Raw genomic sequence first — 23,068 nt, 5'->3', positions numbered from 1 at the left:
CATTGGTCATCTCACGGCTTGACTACTGTAATGCTCTTCTCACCGGCCTTGCTCAATCCCAACTAGCTCCTCTCCAATCTGTCCTCAATGCTGCAGCCAGGCTTATCTTCCTCTCCCGCCGCTCTAATTCTGCAACTCCCCTTCAACAAAATCTGCACTGGCTTCCATTCCCCTACAGAATCCTCTTCAAACACCTCACACTCACATACAGGGCCATCTCTAATTCCATTGCTCCGTATATCTCTAACCTCATCTCCATTCATACACCCTCCCGCCCTCTACGGTCAGCTGACGACTGTCGTCTCTCCTCCACCCTGATCACTGCTTCCCATGCTAGAGTACAGGACTTTGCCCGTGCTGCACCCCTTCAGTGGAACGCACTCCCTCGCTCCATTAGACTCTCCCCGACCTTGCAAAGCTTCAAACGGGCACTGAAAACTCACCTATTCATCAAAGCGTACCCTTCCACTGCATAAACCAGCTGGTTCTCCGACCCCTTGCCTGTTTCCTGTTTACATCCTGCTATCTAACCACCACACCCTCGCTTGCACCTCTTGTAATCTGTCTGTCTCCCCTTCCTACTAGATTGTAAGCTCCTCCGAGTAGGGCCCTCTTCCCTCCTGTTGTCAAAGCCCACTCCTCTTCACATCTCACTCACAGCTCTCATTTACTCCAACACTCAGTGACCATCTTCGTCTGCATACTCCTCTCCATCATTGGCCTCAAGCCTCTAGTTGTATGTTGATTGAGTCCTCACTACTTGTACCCAAGCTGTAATGTGTATTGATCTGTGTCGCTCTTTATTTGTACTGTATTTTTGTTATTTATTCAATGTTATGCCAAGTTTTGTTTCCCTGTATTGTTCCTTTGTACGGCGCTGCGAAACACTTGTGGCGCCTTATAAATAAAATAATAATAATAATAATAATAATAATGGTGTTCTCATCAGACGGATACCATATTCATATAAAAATAAAACAGAGAGTGGATCATAGCGTAACACAATAAAATTTAATACAATGCAATAAAATCCAGTATGATGCTTCAAGCTCCCTCCTGGGATAGCAAAAACTCAAAGCTCAATTACCAGAATAAAATGAGAACCTTAATGAAAAGAGTTCTCAAACAAGCATAAAATTTGTAACAGCCTTGGAATCAGCACACATCCTGAGGTAGGAGAAAAGCCTGCAATTACCCAAAAGTGTGGAGAACTAGATGTAATCAGTCCTCATTAAAGCATTTCAGGAAAGAACAGCTTGATGTTCAAGTTACCAGTCCTGGACCGCTGCAGCAGGTTCCTAGCTGATATCTTCCTCCCCAGAAGGTATGGAAACTCCTCTTGTGGCTGTAGTATCGCTGCCAACGCGTTTCAACCACTGCTGTGGTCTTTTTCAAGGCTGAAGTAAAATCGCTAATGTCCACTGGTTTAAAAAGGCTAACAATCAGATTTTGAGCTGAAACAGCTGATCCTATTGCCGTGTGAAACGGCCTGCCATTGGTGCTCCCAGCGGTCACGTGACCCGAAGTGTGGGAGTGTTTCTTTTAGCTCCTGGCGTCATAGCGCCCTTATCCAAAATGGCGGACACGGCACTTCCGGTCCGCATGCAGCGCTGTGTGTAGCAGGCTATCATAATGATTCATGCTCCTGGCGTGGTGCCCTTAATAAAAATGGCGGAATCTGTACTTCCGCACACAGCGCTATGAACTGCAGATAATCGTAGTAACAGCTCCCTTTCATCGCGATCACGTGATCGCATGGTGCTCCAAACAATCAAATGCATATCTGACAGTTATATCCATAGAATCTAATAGAAAAGAGAAAAAAACAGGTTTTATTTGAAAATGAACTTATTCTACAATAAACACTCTATCCCCATACCTTAGTGCAGGAAAGAGATAAGACATACATATAGAAGGGGGTTTATCATACAGTGCAGGATTACAAGAACCATTTAATCTCGAAGTCAGAGTTTAACCCCTTCGGGATCAGGGTGTCAAACTCAAAAATCATCTCCATCTCCTTCTTAGCCAGAAGGGTGGAGATGTTTTTCTGTCTCATGTTGGTTTTGACCATTTTTAATCCTACAAACTTTTTAATTGCAAGTGTGGAACAATTGTGTACTATTCTGAAGTGATTAGATAAAGAGTGTGTCTCCAGGCCTTTCCGCATGTTCCTGAGATGCTCTCCCAGACGGACTTTTAATGGCCTGGATGTGCGACCTATATAATTGAGGCCACAAGAGCACTCAATCATATAAATGATGTTGCTGGTATGACATGTAATAAATTCTCGCACAGTATGTTCCTTATCATTAATCATAATTTTCTCAACTTTTTTGGTTCCATCACTTTTTACCCCCCGGCAGCCTAAACAAATTCCACATCGATGGAAACCCTTAGTTCTGATGTTACCATCTCTTTGTGGTGGAAGAAAGGCACTCTTGACTAGCGTATCCCTCAAATTGGGTGCTTTTTTGTATATAAAGGATGGTTTGAGTGGAAGGGCTTCACCTAACACTGGATCCTTTTTCAGGATATTCCAGTGTTTGTGAAAAGATTTTTCTATCTTTTTATGTTGTATATTGTATCCCGTTACAAAAGCCCACTCAAATTTATTGTTATTTGTGATAGGATTGCTTCTTTTTGTTAAAAGGCTTTCTCTATCGGTTGTTTCTACTTGTGTAATGGCTTTCTTTATAATATCTTTCCTATATCCGCATTTTTCAAATTTGTCCACCATCTTTTTGGCCTGTAGCTGATAGTTCTCATTCTCAGTACAGTTACGCTTTACCCGTTTCAGTTGGCCGCTGGGTATCGAGTCTAACCAATTATGGTGATGGCAGCTGTCATAATGGATATACGTCCCTGAATCGGTTGGTTTAGAGTATGATCTAGTGCATAATTTACCATTCTCTACAAATATTGTTAAGTCTAAAAAATCAACACTTATCGTACTAATATTATATGTGAGTTCGATATTCCAGTCGTTCACATTAAGTGCTGAGCAGAATAGATCCAATGATTCTCTATCCCCTTGCCAGATAAACAATATATCGTCTATATATCGTTTCCAAGACACCAGGTTCGCCCCATGCCGATCTTGTGGCCATATGTGTTGTAACTCCCAGCTGCCCATAAACAAGTTGGCATAGCTGGGGGCGAACCTGCTGCCCATAACTGTCCCCGTCTGCTGGATATAATAGCCGTCACCAAATAGGAAGTAATTGTTTGATAAAATAAAGCGGACACCATCTTTTATGAATTCCTGTGCTCCACCATCTATATCACTCCTAATGAGGAATTCAGATACCGACGTCCCCCGTGTCCTGCAGATGTGAGTTATTAGTGAGGACCAAAGGTTGGAGGAAGTAATCAATTAGTTCAGATAAATTCGCAGTTACCGAGTTCACTCCCGATACTATCGGGCGTCCGGGGGGATTACAAGGATCTTTGTGAACCTTTGGTAACATATGGATCACCGGTGTGGTGACATCATCATTTAATAAGAACTTATCTTCCTTCTCTCCCAAAGTGCCATCTACTACATAGCGTTTAATCAGCTGTTTCAATTTCTCAATTATCTTAGCTGTAGGGTCAACTTTTTTTTTTTGTATGTTGTATTATCCTCTAGATGGTTTTTAACTAGCGTCTCATACCAGGATCTATCCATAATCACCACGCCCCCGCCTTTATCGGCGGGTTTGATGATGATTTCAGAATTGTTTTTAAGATCCTTTAGGGCTAAGCGTTCTTTATAACTAAGGTTATATTTTACCCCGGTATTGTTAAGATCCTTCAGATCATCCTGTACCATTGCACAGAATGTCTCAATATGACCGCTTTTCATATGTGCTGGAAAAAACACTAATTTGGGTTTGAAGGGAGTCAGGGGAGGTAATTCTGTCTCACCCAAATTACTCACTGTCTCCTTGGTCATATAAAAAAATTTTATACATAATTTTCTGACAAATTTATGGATGTCCACAAAGGTAGAAAATTTGTTGACAGGAAAGGTGGGGGCATATTTTAGGCCCCTTTCGAGGACTTTTTCTTCATTTTTACTTAGCACATGGGTGCTTATATTGAAGATTTTAATCCCTCCATTATCTTTCGTTAAGGAGTTATTTATTTCATCTGTCACTACTACATTCTGTTGATATTTATTTTTCTTTCTATTTTTTCTTTTTGTGGGGTCCTTTTTTCTGATCTTTTTAGATTTTAGTCCACCCCTTTTCCCCCTATGTTTTCTTTTTAACCCCCCCCCCGGTGATTGTATCTCCGCTCTTTGTTTAGTGGGTGAGTCCTCACCCTGTCTAAAAAATGAGCCCTAGGGGTTTCTTCTTCTAGTGGGCGGTATCTGTTTGTAGTTGGTGGATACCAATTTCTCCTTTGTGAATTATCATTATTATGTCTAAAACTACGGGGCCTCTGGTCAAACTCACGGTCTTTCCGGTAGTCTCTATTGTTGTACTGTTGTCTCCTATATGGGGGTCTATAGGGTTCTCGTTCAGGTCTCTCATGTTCCCTATATTTAAATTGAATATGTGGGGAATTATTTTCTCTATTCCTGGGTTTCCGTTTTTTAACCTTTTTTACCAGAACCTCAGGTGTATTAATGGACAAGTCCAAACACACGGAGCCGACCATTGATGTATCTAGTGGGCTCACGTCGTTCTCCTCGTTATCTTTTTCTTTTTTGTCCCTAATAAATTTCTTTATTTTTTTATCCACTAGAATTTTTTCTTTACTTTTGATGTTATTTTCTATTCTTTTTTCCATTTCTTTATAATCTGCCATGTCTGAAAAGGGTTCTATCAGGTCCTTATATTTTTTTATTTCAACATTAAGGTCCTCCAAATCCCTACGTTTCTCTTCGACGTTCTGGTGTTAAAACTTTTCTTTCACGTGTACTCTGTTGGGGTAATTTGGGAATACCCCTTTATCACCACTCACGTATTTGCTGACTCCGCCTGAGGCGCACTGTGTCTATACTATTTTATTCCGTATCTATTGTCTTTTCCCTATTCAGTTTTAGATAACGGTGTGACGACATGTTTACCTATAAAGACCGTAGACGCTCCATTCTAGATAATCTCTTTAAGAATGAGGGTGAGCATATAGACCTACTGGATGTAAGTCTAGATATAATATATAATAGATAATATAATGAAAAAACTAGAAAACACACTACTTAAGGAAAACCGGATATGGTGGGAAGTTGCAACACTTGAAAAATACATGTTCCACCAGATTGTCCCTAGAGGCCTAAAAATAGATAAAAAGGCATCCTTTGACTCTTCTACTGAAGAATTTAAAGTAGAATGGGACAGAATTATTACAGACTGTTCTTTTTCTTTAATTAAACTGATTGTCGAAGAGAAACGTAGGGATTTGGAGGACCTTAATGTTGAAATAAAAAAATATAAGGACCTGATATAACCCTTTTCAGACATGGCAGATTATAAAGAAATGGAAAAAAGAATAGAAAATAACATCAAAAGTAAAGAAAAAATTCTAGTGGATAAAAAAATAAAGAAATTTATTAGGGACAAAAAAGAAAAAGATAACGAGGAGAACGACGTGAGCCCACTAGATACATCAATGGTCGGCTCCGTGTGTTCGGACTTGTCCATTAATACACCTGAGGTTCTGGTAAAAAAGGTTAAAAAACGGAAACCCAGGAATAGAGAAAATAATTCCCCACATATTCAATTTAAATATAGAGAACATGAGAGACCTGAACGAGAACCCTATAGACCCCCATATAGGAGACAACAGTACAACAATAGAGACTACCGGAAAGACCGTGAGTTTGACCAGAGGCCCCGTAGTTTTAGACATAATAATGATAATTCACAAAGGAGAAATTGGTATCCACCAACTACAAACAGATACCGCCCACTAGAAGAAGAAACCCCTAGGGCTCATTTTTTAGACAGGGTGAGGACTCACCCACTAAACAAAGAGCGGAGATACAATCACCGGGGGGGTTAAAAAGAAAACATAGGGGGAAAAGGGGTGGACTAAAATCTAAAAAGATCAGAAAAAAGGACCCCACAAAAAGAAAAAATAGAAAGAAAAATAAATATCAACAGAATGTAGTAGTGACAGATGAAATAAATAACTCCTTAACGAAAGATAATGGAGGGATTAAAATCTTCAATATAAGCACCCATGTGCTAAGTAAAAATGAAGAAAAAGTCCTCGAAAGGGGCCTAAAATATGCCCCCACCATTCCTGTCAACAAATTGTCTACCTTTGTGGACATCCATAAATTTGTCAGAAAATTACGTATAAAATTTTTTTATATGACCAAGGAGACAGTGAGTAATTTGGGTGAGACAGAATTACCTCCCCTGACTCCCTTCAAACCCAAATCAGTGTTTTTTCCAGCACATATGAAAAGCGGTCATATTGAGACATTCTGTGCAATGGTACAGGATGATCTGAAGGATCTTAACAATACCGGGGTAAAATATAACCTTAGTTATAAAGAACGCTTAGCCCTAAAGGATCTTAAAAACAATTCTGAAATCATCATCAAACCCGCCGATAAAGGCGGGGGCGTGGTGATTATGGATAGATCCTGGTATGAGACGCTAGTTAAAAACCATCTAGAGGATAATACAACATACAAAAAAAAAAAAGTTGACCCTACAGCTAAGATAATTGAGAACTTGAAACAGCTGATTAAACGCTATGTAGTAGATGGCACTTTGGGAGAGAAGGAAGAGAAGTTCTTATTAAATGATGATGTCACCACACCGGTGATCTATATGTTACCAAAGGTTCACAAAGATCCTTGTAATCCCCCCGGACGCCCGATAGTATCGGGAGTGAACTCGGTAACTGCGAATTTATCTGAACTAATTGATTACTTCCTCCAACCTTTGGTCCTCACTAATAACTCACATCTGCAGGACACGGGGGACATCCTGAAATTTCTACCCACGGTCCAGTGGGAGGATGGGATGTTCCTCGTGACTGCAGATGTGAAGTCCCTCTACACTATAATAGATCACAATAGAGGGATTGAATCGGTATCTGAATTCCTCATTAGGAGTGATATAGATGGTGGAGCACAGGAATTCATAAAAGATGGTGTCCGCTTTATTTTATCAAACAATTACTTCCTATTTGGTGACGGTTATTATATCCAGCAGACTGGGACAGCTATGGGCACCAGGTTCGCCCCCAGCTATGCCAACTTGTTTATGGGCAGCTGGGAGTTACAACACATATGGCCACAAGATCGGCATGGGGCGAACCTGGTGTCTTGGAAACGATATATAGACGATATATTGTTTATCTGGCAAGGGGATAGAGAATCATTGGATCTATTCTGCTCAGCACTTAATGTGAACGACTGGAATATCGAACTCACATATAATATTAGTACGATAAGTGTTGATTTTTTAGACTTAACAATATTTGTAGAGAATGGTAAATTATGCACTAGATCATACTCTAAACCAACCGATTCAGGGACGTATATCCATTATGACAGCTGCCATCACCATAATTGGTTAGACTCGATACCCAGCGGCCAACTGAAACGGGTAAAATGTAACTGTACTGAGAATGAGAACTATCAGCTACAGGCCAAAAAGATGGTGGACAAATTTGAAAAATGCGGATATAGGAAAGATATTATAAAGAAAGCCATTACACAAGTAGAAACAACCGATAGAGAAAGCCTTTTAACAAAAAGAAGCAATCCTATCACAAATAACAATAAATTTGAGTGGGCTTTTGTAACGGGATACAATATACAACATAAAAAGATAGAAAAATCTTTTCACAAACACTGGAATATCCTGAAAAAGGATCCAGTGTTAGGTGAAGCCCTTCCACTCAAACCATCCTTTATATACAAAAAAGCACCCAATTTGAGGGATACGCTAGTCAAGAGTGCCTTTCTTCCACCACAAAGAGATGGTAACATCAGAACTAAGGGTTTCCATCGATGTGGAATTTGTTTAGGCTGCCGGGGGGTAAAAAGTGATGGAACCAAAAAAGTTGAGAAAATTATGATTAATGATAAGGAACATACTGTGCGAGAATTTATTACATGTCATACCAGCAACATCATTTATATGATTGAGTGCTCTTGTGGCCTCAATTATATAGGTCGCACATCCAGGCCATTAAAAGTCCGTCTGGGAGAGCATCTCAGGAACATACGGAAAGGCCTGGAGACACACTCTTTATCTAATCACTTCAGAATAGTACACAATTGTTCCACACTTGCAATTAAAAAGTTTGTAGGATTAAAAATGGTCAAAACCAACATGAGACAGAAAAACATCTCCACCCTTCTGGCTAAGAAGGAGATGGAGATGATTTTTGAGTTTGACACCCTGATCCCGAAGGGGTTAAACTCTGATTTCGAGATTAAATGGTTCTTGTAATCCTGCACTGTATGATAAACCCCCTTCTATATGTATGTCTTATCTCTTTCCTGCACTAAGGTATGGGGATAGAGTGTTTATTGTAGAATAAGTTCATTTTCAAATAAAACCTGTTTTTTTCTCTTTTCTATTAGATTCTATGGATATAACTGTCAGATATGCATTTGATTGTTTGGAGCACCATGCGATCACGTGATCGCGATGAAAGGGAGCTGTTACTACGATTATCTGCAGTTCATAGCGCTGTGTGCGGAAGTACAGATTCCGCCATTTTTATTAAGGGCACCACGCCAGGAGCATGAATCATTATGATAGCCTGCTACACACAGCGCTGCATGCGGACCGGAAGTGCCGTGTCCGCCATTTTGGATAAGGGCGCTATGACGCCAGGAGCTAAAAGAAACACTCCCACACATCGGGTCACGTGACCGCTGGGAGCACCAATGGCAGGCCGTTTCACACGGCAATAGGATCAGCTGTTTCAGCTCAAAATCTGATTGTTAGCCTTTTTAAACCAGTGGACATTAGCGATTTTACTTCAGCCTTGAAAAAGACCACAGCAGTGGTTGAAACGCGTTGACAGCGATACTACAGCCACAAGAGGAGTTTCCATACCTTCTGGGGAGGAAGATATCAGCTAGGAACCTGCTGCAGTGGTCCAGGACTGGTAACTTGAACATCAAGCTGTTCTTTCCTGAAATGCTTTAATGAGGACTGATTACATCTAGTTCTCCACACTTTTGGGTAATTGCAGGCTTTTCTCCTACCTCAGGATGTGTGCTGATTCCAAGGCTGTTACAAATTTTATGCTTGTTTGAGAACTCTTTTCATTAAGGTTCTCATTTTATTCTGGTAATTGAGCTTTGAGTTTTTGCTATCCCAGGAGGGAGCTTGAAGCATCATACTGGATTTTATTGCATTGTATTAAATTTTATTGTGTTACGCTATGATCCACTCTCTGTTTTATTTTTATATGAATATGGTATCCGTCTGATGAGAACACCATTGTGATTTTTGTACTGGAGGTACCTTCCACAGCACAGCTGTGAAGAAAAAGGGTTGTATAATTCTTTTATTTATACATGTAAAGGTGGAGGCGCAGACAACATTACAAAGGGGTGTCTAAATATAAAGATGTAACCATCAATGGAACCCAACATTCTATTAAAGAATTCATCACCTGCAACAGCAAAAACATAGTCTATGTTGTTGAATGCTCATGTCATCTTTTTTATGTGGGGCGTACATCAAGACCCTTTAAGATCCGCATTGGGGAACACCTCAATAATATTTGAAAAGGTTTGGAGTCTCATTCACTTTCACTTCATTTTAAATTAAAACATGATTGTTCTCCAGACCACATCATAAAATTTCTTGGTATTAAACAGGTGTCCAACAATATTCGTAATAGGAATCTGGCCACTGTTTTAGCACAAGAGGAGATGAAGTTCACATATAACTTCAATACCCTCAAACCAGGGGGGCTCAATCTTGATTTTGAGATAAAATGTTTTTTTTTATGAGTACTTTGTTACCTGATTTTTATCTCTCTCCTTTGATCTTTTTATGATGTCTTTGTAACCATTTTTATTCATGATTTTACATTGGTTTTATATTTCATATGTTCTGTATATGTATCACTAATTGTGTCCCTGTATGTTTTATATTTAGATATTATGCAAAATTATTGTGCAAATTGGGGCAAAAGATATAATTATCATTTACCACTACGAATGGGAAGTGTAAGGACTCATTTCCGGCACACTTGGCAAGACTAACAACGCACAGTTACCACTCAATGGAACGCAAGGCATCTGACTTCCGCCGCACCATACAGGAAGTAGCGGACCCGCCTTCTTTCTACACCCATCGGAAACATACATACACATCAGCGCACGGAAGGCTCTATTGGAATGCGGCGTCTGCACACATCTCTCCCGGAAGGCGTCATACACATCTCTCCCGGAAGTGGACTTACCCCAGGCCAGAGTTTGTTTCTTTTCACTTTTTTCTTTGACTGCAAATTTATTTGTAAAATGTATGTGTAATTTGATTGGAAGGGGGGCGGTTTAAAAGGCTGCTCCTGGGACTTCTGATAATCATTCTCCTTGAGAAAGACTGCATGCAGCAGTCGAAAACACGTTTGGAGCTACAGTCTTGGATTCTTTTCTGGAGGTGGACTAGACCTTTTTGTTCATCTATAAAGCAGCGGCTACTACCCCAGGCACCACCGCTGCACATATATGCCTGTTTGAAAACGACATTGTCACAGTTCTCCACCATGTACGGTAATATGCCAATTGGTTTATTTCACCTTCCAGTCTGCTTTGTACTATATGTTTAAAATAAAAGGTTTTACACCATATATAACCATTTCATTCTGTTTTTGGGGACACACGTCTTTGATCTATCTCATGACTGTGGAGGATCTCTCTTAAATCTATATTGAAAGGAATTGCCATCTTATGAGGATTACATAGAGCTGACCACACGGAGAAGATGATCGTTCACTCTATCAGAGGAATGTATGGTATTGTGCTTGTATATATTTACCATTTATATACTCGGAAAAGAGGAACGTACCTCCTTTCTAAGGGACGTTTTTGTCATTTATATTATTAGCGCCACTGGAGGGCACATCCATCTATTTTTATTCCCATCCTACACTTGCCCACCACATGCATTATTTATGTCCTGCACAAGGTTAATGTCCACCTTTCTGGGCCCCAGCTTTTGGCTGTCCATCACAGTACCGTTCCAAACACATACTGTCACTGCTGCCGCCACTTTGTCCTCAGCAGCCGCCGGCACCAGTATCGCAGAGTGTGGCTGAGTCTTGAACACATCGGGGTTCCCCAGGTACACTGCATCCTCCGACACTACCTCTACCTCCATACGTCTCGGGGTCCCTACTACTCTCGACTCTCAGCCGCTGACTCCCATGGGCGCCATGACACTCCGGGTTGTGCCGTTCGCCATCCCTGGGCTCTCAGCACTCCTGTACTGCACGAGGCTGGGATTTTCCATTGTGATGTCAGGCCTCTGCTCTGATGCATGGTGAATTGCGGCCACTGGGAAATAAGCACAAGTAAAGTCCCGCAACCTAGGGCAGGTTGCATAATCACATGGGGCCTAACGCCTGCGAACACCTGGGGCCTAGTGCCCACGAAACCTGTGGCATAGCGCATGTGAAACCTGAGGCCTAGTGCCCATGAAACCTGACACCTAGAACCTGCGATACCTGTGGCCTAGTGCCCGCGAAACCTGTGGCCTAGCACCCACATAACCTGTTGCCTAAAGTCTGTGCAACCTAGTGCCACAAACACCTGACCTGTAGGCGACACACTCTGCAAAGGGACACGATTGCATGGGTTAAAACACAGTGAAATGACCAGAAAGAAAACCACAGTGAAATTACAGTACAATGCAAACAAGACCATACCTGTAAAAAAAAAAAACTAGGGAGGGCATACCTCCCTATGGCTGCTGCCAGCCACACCATGGTAGCTACCATGGTGGTATCTGTGCCCATGAGCCAGCTGTCTGGCTATCTACCACTATGGGCCTGCGGCCCAGTTGCCTAGGCCTCAAGCCTGGAGGCCCTGGACCTAGGGTCTACAGGTCAGGAGGACCCAACTGACAATGGCCACAGGTCAAGAGCCAGACTATAGTCCCCGCAGGCTGGAAGGGCTTGAACATGCTGCATGGGCCTAGTGCCCGAAATTTGGTGGTCTGGTGCTGGGACCTGTGGGCCTGGGCTTCCTGCCCATGGGCCAGGAGGGTCCGGCTGTAATTGGCCACAGGCCAGGGGGGCCCGACTATTGTGCCCACAGGCCCAAGAGCCTGAGCATGCACCACGTGCCTTGTGCCAGAAACCTGATGGTCCACGGCCGCCTACCTTTCATTGGGAGAGACCCCCAGGAAGAAGCTTTACCAGTTCTATTTTTTCCACTCCCGGGAGGCAGCTCTGGCCTCTTTGTTCTTCTGCCGGCGGCCCATCCTGGCCAGCAGTGCTTCTTCCTCCTTTGCGCTCATCAGGAATCTTCTGGCTTGATCCCGGCAACTTCAGGTCTTCTCCAGGATTGGCTCCTGAATGGCATGAATTTTAAAGTGCCACCCATATGCCTTGGCAGCCTGTTCGTATTGGAGGCAGCACCATCTCCGGAACACTGGTAGCATTGGGTTCGGGGTGCCAATCCCAGTGTGGCCGGAGCTGTATCCTGATGGGGGCATGGCTCTGCCTGCTCCGGTGCTAGGGGAGCAGTCACCACCCAGGGCGGATTTCTACATCAACATTAACAATTTCTCATCTCAAGTCCTGCAGCCACATAATTTCTAAGTGCTTGTCTTCTTCCTCATCAAAGCTGGAGTGCTTCTAACCCCTCCATATCTCTTTCACAGTGGGTTCCTCCCACATCAAGCTAGAGAAAAATGCATTCCTACAGTATATACTTTATACCTAGAAGTATAAAATTCTGTTTTACACTTCTAGGTATGAGAGTAATGAAAAACAGTTCACATTTCATTCCCAGCTCAGTCCGCTTTGGAGAAAAATGCATTCCTAAATACCTTATGTTTCTTAAAATATCTCTTCAGCAAAAAAAGAATTATAAAGTAAAAAATGCTGTTGTACACTTGTAGGAACAAGAAACAGCCGAAAGCTCATTTCCAGCTCATTTGGCTTTGGAGCAAATCGCAACTATAGGTATAAATTCTATTCCTTTCAATATCTCCTCAGTGAAAAGAGCTAGAAAATCAATAATGTTGTTGTACACTTGTAGGCACTAGAAGAACAAGAAACAGGTGAACGCCCATTTCCAGGTCATTCCGCTTAGGAGCAAACCGCATCTACAACTTCAATTTATTTCAATATCTCCTCAGCGAAAATAGCTAGAAAGTCAATAATGGTTTGGTACACTTGAGGCTCAAGAAACAGTTTAAAGCTTATTTCCAGCTCATTCCGATTTGGAGCAAACCACATCTATAGGTATAACTTCTAATCCTTTCAATATCTCCTCAGAGCTAGAAAATCAATAATGTTGTTGTACACAAGAGGAACAAAAAACAGTTGAAAGCTCATTTCAGTTTGGAGCAAATCGCTTTTTTTTTTTTTAATTAAGTTTTATTTATTTCAACATTTCATATAGTACATATAAAATACATAATAATTACATATAAAGATGATTACATTTCCTTTTAATACACAAATACATTGCCCAACCCCCGCCCCCCCATTCCCCCCTTACCACAGACAAACATACATTAGGCCTAAACTCCTTGCCCCCTCAATAATATCGGCAAATCTCTTCAGAACATCCTAGCTCCTTTGAACTACCTTGGTAATCCCCCTTCTACACACTCCCCCTTGACCATTTAGCCAAGTAGTAGCTTATAACCCTGGACACCCTTTTATTTTAGCTTATACCAGTATAACTAATGTAGACCTTATAAGTGCGGTAACCTACCTATTAAAAGTGCATCAATTTTTACTATTATTATTATTTTTAATATATTATTTACAGTTGGGACCCTTCCCAATACACCTTTTGTGTCCTACATCTATACTCTTTCCCTCACGCAGTATAATCAATACTTAATTTATTCTTTTTCATTATCTTTAGTGTATCAACTAACTAACCCCCTTTATGATTTCATTAATTTTGTGGCTCACCATACAGTGATATAACTTGTGAATTCCTGTCACACTACTCACATTTTATGAAAAATTGATATACATTTGAATGAAATACATTTAATATCATACTTATGTGTTTATGTGCTTTAGTTAACTATAACTTTTATTTTATCCTTATCCCTTATATACTTTCTTACTCTATCTACATTGTAAGCTACTGTGTCCCAAATTACTCATGCCGAGTTACAGACTATAACACACAACTCTTCCTCATTAACCATCTTTCGGGACATCTATTTTATAGAACCTTGATTGTTTCCAGTGTCCCCAGGTCTTCCAAAATTTGGATCCCGCTCCCCTTGTGGCACATACATACCGCTCATGTTCGCAAGTGCTATTAACCAGGTTCAACCACTCAATCATTTTTGGGCCTGAGGAAGCCATCCACTGCCTTGCAATTATTACTTTAGCAATAGGCGACAAGTTCATCACCAATTGCCTCCATTCACGTGCCGGGTTATTCTCCTCCCATAACCCCATTACCAAATTTAACTCATTTAGGGACCCCCGGGGAACTCCCAACATTTCCAATTTAACAATTATCTCGTCCCAAAATTTTTTAATTACATCGCACTCCCACAAAAGATGCCAAATGGTGCCCGACTCGGCCCTGCATTTGGGACATCTATCAGATTGGACTCCAGCGATTTTTCTCAATTTAACCGGGGTTATATAGCTCCTATGCAAAATGTTAAATTGTACTTGCTGGATTCGGATTGATGTTGTAGCCTTGCCCGGAAATGACAGTGCCTCCCCCCAATCATTCTCGTCCAGCCCCGGAATATCGGTCAACCATTTTTCTTTCAGGACCAACAACTCTTCATTTTGGATATATGAGTTCAGATACCTATACACCTTAGACAATCTTTTCCCGCTGCTCAATTGCCCAAGGAATCTTTTACATGGCGATTCAACTATATTATCCCGTATCCCGCTACTTTCCTGCATCAGAGCACTTCTGACTTGAAGGAATCTAAAGAACATGTGTCTGGGCAGATCATGCTCCACCTGGAGTTCACTAAACGATCTGATGTTTCCTTCATAATAAAATTGTCCAACCGTGAACACCCCATATTTCCCCCAAGCCACCCCTCCCTGCTGCTCTTTTATTTCTCTCAGGGCCTCTAGGGAAAATATTGATGTATCGGGGTCTATCCCGGTGTAATTGGACACTTTATATATCCAATTCCATATCTTCACTGCTTGAGTTATAATTGATGGCTGATTGCCCCGCAAATCACTTGAGAGCAAACGCTGAAGTGGAGCAAGATCTGCCCCACCACATTGCATTAATTTAACCAATTCCTCGGTGGCTTCCCCTTCCCGGACCCAGGCACATATATGAACCAGTTGGGCAGCAATATAATAAATCTTAAAATTTGGAACTGCCAAGCCCCCTTTATCCCTATCTCTACACAACGTGTCCATCTTAATATTTGAGCGCTTGTTCTGCCAGATAAATGAAAAGATGATGCTGTTAATTTTCTTAAAATATTCATCCTTAATATATACCGGTGAATGTTGGAATACATAGATTAACCTGGGCAGTAATGACATTTTTATTAGATTAACCCTTCCGATTTGCGATAGAGGGAGTTTTGTCCAACACCGGCACTTAACCTTAATGTCTTTGATCAGTGGGACAAGATTGTCACCGATGTAGTCGGTTGCCATTTTTGACACAAGTATCCCTAGGTATCTGAACTTTTCTACTGGCTGAAGAGATGGGCCCATTAAATCTGTGAGGTTTTGGTTTGGGTTCCTAATATACATTAAATGCGATTTTTCTCAGTTCATTTTAATCCCTGAGTAATCCCCAAATTCCTGGAGATAATCCATGATTCTGGGGATATCCCGCTCTGGGTTAGACACGCCTACTAATAAATCGTCTGCATATAATGACACCATATTTAGTCCCAACCCCGGACCCTGCTCTCCTCTATCCAGTAATTGTCACAATGCGCAGGCCAGGGGCTTTACCGCCACCGCAAAGAGCAAGGGGGAGAGGGGACACCCCTGTCTGGTACCCCTAGACACGGGAAACAGGAGGGACGTGAACCCATTTATCGTCATTCTTGCCCGAGGACTTTTATAAAGTAATGATATCCACTTTATAAACCTGCCTCCAAAACCAAAGGTCCTGAGGACTGTCCACAAATATTCCCACTCAATAGAGTCGAACGCTTTATTAGCGTCAAAAGATGCCACTGCGGCATTAATACTCCCACCTTCCGCCATTTGGATATATGAGAAGACCCTTCTCAGATTGATCATTGTCGACTTACCGGCCATAAAGCCGGTTTGGTCGGGATGGATAATGTTGTTAATGATTTTACTCAATCTATTCACTAATATTTTTGCGAATATTTTAGCATCCGAGGCAATTAATGAAATCGTGTATATAAAGAAAAAGGGGGGGGGGGTGGTAATCGCACAGGAAAGGGTATATATGAATCAGAAAGAATTGGCCCCTCAATAAATATCTCAATAATTTAATTCTTTATAAGAGGTGAGGGTGTGCCACCACTGGACATCAAATGATTGCATATGATTTAGGACAGAAAGAAATGTCACTGTATGGTGCACCAAGTAAAGAGTCTATTTAAAATCTAACCTTTATTATTGTTGGTTAAAATTATAGCGAAAATATAAAAGACACAAAGAAAATAAATGACATACAAAATTTTTTTTATATAAAAAGGATAAGAATTATCCTTGCTTCGTGGTATCCCACACTCCTTAATTACAATATCAGCTTGTATTCTAGTACATATTCTGTCTAGCGAGTATTTTGGATTAGTTTATATAAATGTGGCAAGCAGTGGACACACCTTATAAGTTACCCCGTATGTGGGGAGAAGGTTGGTATGGTTTTAAGGTGGACTAGTGCGGTTACAATACCAATTAATTTCTCACTTTGGCCCTTATTCTAATCTATGCGGTACGGCCCGCGTGCGGCCGTACCGCCGATGTTTTGAAACTGCACATGCGCAGAGGTCATTCTGCGCATGTGCAGCCCCCTTCGCCGCAGACGGATTTCGTCCGCCGCAAAGGGGGCGTATAGGGGCGTGAGGGGCTTCAGCCCCTCATTACCCTATGTGTACGCCCCGCGTTTCATGGGCGTTCCCATGCAAACGCGGGGCGTGTGCATGGTAATGAGGGCATGACGCCCTCATTACCATGACATGGGGGCGGAAAGCTGACGTCGCCGGATGTCAGCTTTCAGCCCCCTTTCAAGCTCCCACACGGACGATTGTCCGTGTGGTCTGAGCTTGCGGGAGCTGCCGCGGCGTGCGGGCCTGCCTTCGATGGTCGTCGACCATCGAAGGCAGGGGGCAGCTCCCACCATGGTGGAGGCGTAGCCTCCACCATTTTTGTGCGGATCGCCAGCCGTCCGTGTACGGACGGCCGTGGCGATCCGTCGGGTGGGCGGCCCTTGGTTTGTGCGGTCGGAGCCCCGTGTGCGGCTCTGACCGCACCAACCAGAATAAGGGCCTTTATCTGAGTGATGGTATTGGTTTACGCCAAAATTAATATTTTGGCAGTATTTGAACTATGTTCGTGCCAACAGATGTCTCTATTGCTCAGTGTGTAGTGTTACCACAATACTACCACTAAAGATACTTGATTAACTTACAGTGATCATTCAGTGTGCACACGATTAAAAACGTGAAATCCAAGTTGCTAAACACGCTCTCCCGATTGTGGTAACACTACACACTGAGCAATAGCGACATCTGTTGGCACGAACATAGTTCAAATACTGCCAAAATATTAATTTTGGCGTAAACCGATACCATCACTCAGATAAAGTGAGAAATTAATTGGTATTGTAACCGCACTAGTCCACCTTAAAACCATACCAACCTTCTCCCCACATACGGGGTAACTTATAAGGTGTGTCCACTGCTCGCCACATTTATATAAACTAATCCAAAATACTCGCTAGACAGAATATGTACTAGAATACAAGCTGATATTGTAATTAAGGAGTGTGGGATACCACGAAGCAAGGATAATTCTTATCCTTTTTATATAAAAAATTTTTTGTATGTCATTTATTTTCTTTGTGTCTTTTATATTTTCGCTATAATTTTAACCAACAATAATAAAGGTTAGATTTTAAATAGACTCTTTACTTGGTGCACCATACAGTGACATTTCTTTCTGTCCTAAATCATAATTAATGAAATCGGCCTGTATGAATCAATCCGAGAAGGGTCTTTCCCACTTTTGGGGATCATTATTATAGATGCTTCTGACATTGATGGGGATATACTCTCCTCCTCCTCCATTGCATGAAAGAGTTTTAGCAGCTGTGGTCCCAAAATCTTGTCATACTGCTGATATAGTTCCCCGGAGCAAATCGCTTTTATACGTATAACTTCAATTCCTTTCAATATCTTCTCAGCGAAATGAGCTAGAAAGTCAATAATGCTGTTGTACACAGGTACAAGAGGAACAAGAAACAGTTGAAAGCTCTTTTTCAGCTCATTCCACTTTGGAGCAAATCACTTCCTCAGCGAAAACAGCTAGAAAATCAATAATGCTGTTATACACTGGTAGGGACAAGAGTAACAAGAAACATTTGAAAGCTCATTTTCAGCTCATTCCCCTTTGGAGCAAATCGCTTCCATACGTATAACTTCTATTCCTTTCAATATCTCCTCAGCGAAAAGAGCTAGAAAGTCAATAATGCTGTTGTACACTTGTAGGCACAAGAGGAACAAGAAACAGTTGAAAGCTCATTTCCAGCTTTCTGCTTTGGAGCAAACTGCATCTATAGGTAAAACTTCTAATCCTTTCAATATCTCATCAGCGAAAAGAGCTCGAAAATCAATAATGCTGTTGTACAGTTGTAGGCACAAGAGGAACAAGAAACGGTTGAAAGCTAATTTCCAGCTCATTCTGCTTTGGAGCAAACCATGTCTATAGGTATAAATTATATTCCTTTCAATTTCTCCTCAGCGAAAAGAGCTAGAAAGTCAAGAATGCTTTTGTACACTTGTAGGCACAAGCTCATTTCCAGATCATTCCGCTTTGGAGCAAACCGCGTCTATAGTTATTAATTAAATTCCTTTACTATCTCCTCAGCGAGAAGAGATAGAAAGTTAATAATGCTTTTGTACACTTCTATGCACAAGATGAACAAGAAACAGTTGAAAGCTCATTTTCAGCTCATTCTGTTTTGGTGAAAACCGCATCTATAGGAATAACTTCTAATTCCTTTCAATATCTCCTCAGCGAAAAGAGCTAGAAAGTCAAAAATGCTGTTGTACACTGGTAGGTACAAGAGTAACAATAAATATTTGAAAGTTAGGGGAAGTTAGAATGATATGGGAACTTGGTCTGGTAGATTTATGGAGAGTAAGAAACCCTTGTAAGGCACAATTTTCTTGCTATTCATCTACCCACAATACTCTATCTAGGATTGATATGATATTAATCTCCCATGGGTTCGCCCCAGTTGTTGGTGATATCAAATATTTATCACAAGGTACTGTATATCAGACTACTCCCCTGTTATTCTGAAATTAGACATTAACTTGGACCATGGACCAGGTATTTGGAAATTAAACCCCTACTGGTTAAAGGTTAGTGGGGAAAATCAGGATTTGGTTGATAATTGTCAAGAGTATTTGATAAACAATAAGACGTATAAGAATGTGGGTATACATCACAATGCTTTTAAAGCAGTTATACGTGGTACGTTTATAAAGAAAATAAATGAATTAAAGAGGTTCAGCAAAAATAAGGAGACAGAATTGGAGGAGAAAATCCAACTGTTAGAGGCAAAATATGTTGTATCTCAGTCAGTCTGTGACAGGGGCCATATTCTCAAAGCCCAGGCAGAATGGGCAGATTTTTTATATAGCAAAACAAAAAGGAAATTAATGTTTTCTAGGCATCAACAGTACTATCTAGTGGACGCAGGGGGCAAACAGCTGGCCTTTTTGTCCAAGGACCTAAATAACAGTAACGTAGCATAGCCAAACCCAGTGGAGAAAAATGTTATAAGAGCAGAGATATAACGGAAGCTTTTGCTAATTATTATATTAACATCTATCAGTCTCAGGCCACACAGACAGATGATAATTTACGGCAGTATTTAAGACAAACTGATCTGCGATCATTAACGGTGTAAAGCTGGAGGCACCTTTTACGCTACAGGAGGTGGCAAGTGCAATCTCATCTCTCCCAGCATCTAAAGCTGTCCATACATCAGAAAGATCGATCCTAAGATTGATTGCACTCATGATTGTGTACAATTTCCCTTGAAATCCCCGGAAGTCCTTGGTGGTTTTTGGACACACAATCTACTCACAATCCATCATACAATCAGTCATACAATCCATCTGCTGCATGATTGTGTACACAAGATGTGCACACAATCTGCATACAATTCATCATACAATCAGTCATACAATCCATCTGCTGATTGATTGTGTACACAAGATGTGCACACAATCTGCATACAATCCATCTTACAATCAACTGAGATTGTATGATTGGGTACAATATCTTTCTGATGTATGACCACCTTAAAGCTCCGGGATGTGCCAGGATCCCGGTTAAGGTTTATAAATTATATGCTGATTTTTTTGTACCATATTTAACGGATTAACTGCCGACAGCGAGGACGACATGGACAGCGACGTCGACATGGATCCAGAAGACGACACAGGACCAGAAGACGACACAGGACCAGGGCTACCTACGGGAAGAAGATAGGTAAGTATCAGTATGTGTGGGCTTTGTATGTATTAAAGTTTTATTTTAAATGTGTGTCAGTGTGTTTTATTGTACTATTTTTAATACTGTGGCACTACAAGACCCAGCGGGCCCTTTAATGCCCCGCAGGCTGGGACTTGTGGTTCTCCAAGTCCCAGCTTGCGGGGGAGGCTTGCTGGGACTCATAGTGCCCCAGTATTAGACAATAGATTATTCTATTTTTTACACAAAGGTCAGCTCGATGCCCACCGCCCAGGGGCATCGAGGACAGCACCAGGCTTCAGCCTGGTCAGGTAAGTCCTGGAGGGGGGGGACCCCTTTATTGGTGGGGTCCCCACTCCCCCAGGGCCCCTGGCCAGGCTGACTGGTCAGGGGGTTAATGCTTTGGCCGGGGGGACTTGTATAAAAAGTCTCCCCCCGGCTGTGGCATTACCCTGCTGGCTGGTTTGGCCTGGGGCTGGTTCTTAAAATACGGGGGACCCCTAGTCATTTTGTCCCCCATATTTTGGGAACCAGCCCCGGACCTGGAGCCTGGGGCTGGTTGTTAAAAATCGGGGAACCCCTATTTGTCGGGTTCCCTGATTTTTAATTACTGGCCTCGGCTCTGTCAGCCTGGTGCTGGTTACAGCTGTGGGGGGACCCCACGCTGTTTTTTATTTTTTTTTTATTTAATTTCTCTATTTTTTTACACCTTGCAGCCTGCACGGATCTGACTGATCCGTGCAGACTGCCTGTACGAATTTGTATTAGCAGCCGTATATATGTGCCGCTAATACGAATGGGTACACCATCGGAGGGTTACAAAGCAGTCGTATATGACTGCTTTGTAATTTCCCCTCCGGAACACGACTTTGCATACGACTGAAACAGTCGTATGCAGTCGGAGGGGAAATACCAAAACGAAAAACTAGGTTTTTCATATTGGTAAATTTCCCCCATTGTGTCTTTTTGACCTCTTCCACTTCTCTCTACTAGTAATCCAAAGCAAAAATTTCTAATTTGAATAGCTGGGGAAAAAAAAGCATTTTCCAGTAATGTTAAAACACCTGCAACATCTGGTGTTCCCATGGGGTCTCCCATCTAAGTACTAACCAGGCACAACCCTGCTTAGCTGCCGAGATCAGACGAGATGGGGCCTATCCAGTGTGGTATGGCTGTAGATAAAAGATTAACCCTTTTTTTCCCTCTTATACTACTATCTACAAGTAATCTACAGAAAAAGTTTCCAAACTGCAGGGTTCGCAAATACTCGGTATACTGAGTTTTTTACCTACTTTTGATGTGCAGGGACTCATTTTTTGAAAATGGCTGCGTCCCCTAAGACGCGCTCCTCCCTGTATGGTGTGCACAGTATTCTTGCATATTCTCTGTGCAGAGATACTAGTCACAGTGGTGATGTGGTGTGCGGAGGGCTAGACCATATAGCCGAACAGTGTGCCCAGGGCGGAGTCAGTGCAGCTAGTGAGAGGAGAGTGAGACCTTCTGCTCTTCTATTGCTGCCACCGTGACCGCACGTCGCTGCCAGAAGAAGACAGCTGCCGCCGGGGAGGACATCGAGACGGATGCTAAATGCATTATACCCGCCTGCGAGGGGACGCGGTCTCATAAGAAAAACGGGAGCCCAGATATTACATAAGTACCGTCACCTTTGATGACAATATGAGGTGAGGCGGCTGCACTGCTGACTCACATATTGTCAGCTGTGAAGAGCTCAGTGACAGCGGGCCAGCAGTGAACAAGTGTGCCCCCTTCCCTTACATCGTTCATGACATACAGTATATGCATATTTATTATTACTGGGTGCAGGAGAGCAGGCACCTTACATAGAGGTGTAAGGCCATCTCTATACACAGTGCAGAAGAGCCAGCACCCAACAGAGGGGTGTCAGGCTGTCTGTAAACACTGCAGGAGAGCCAGCACTCAATGGCGGGGTGTCAGGCCATCTGTATACACTGTGCAGTAGAGCCAGCACCTAAAAGCGGGGTGTCAGACCTTCTCTATACAAAGTGCAGGAGAGCCAGCACCTAATAGCGGGGTGTAAGGCCGTCTGAATACACAGTGCAGAAGATCCAGCACCCAACAGAGTTGTGTCAGGCCACCTGTAAACACCATGCAGCAGAGCCAGCACCTAATTGCGGGGTGTAAGGCCTTCTGTATACACAGTGCAGAAGACCCAGCACCCAACAGAGGGGTGTCAGGCCATCTGTAAACACAATGCAGGAGAGCCAGC

At 42.2% G+C, this 23,068-nt stretch overlaps 1 pseudogene; it reads right to left on the bottom strand.

Moving 5' to 3' along the window:
• Window positions 1-21,881: 21,881 nt before the first annotated feature.
• Window positions 21,882-22,000, bottom strand: LOC146061302 (5S ribosomal RNA; annotated as a pseudogene).
• Between the last annotated feature and the right edge of the window lie 1,068 nt (window positions 22,001-23,068).

This window comes from Crinia signifera, chromosome 2, assembly GCF_055691185.1.
Source record: "Crinia signifera chromosome 2, ASM5569118v1, whole genome shotgun sequence".
Lineage (NCBI taxonomy): Eukaryota > Metazoa > Chordata > Amphibia > Anura > Myobatrachidae > Crinia > Crinia signifera.
This window is presented reverse-complemented; position numbering and strand designations above follow the sequence as displayed.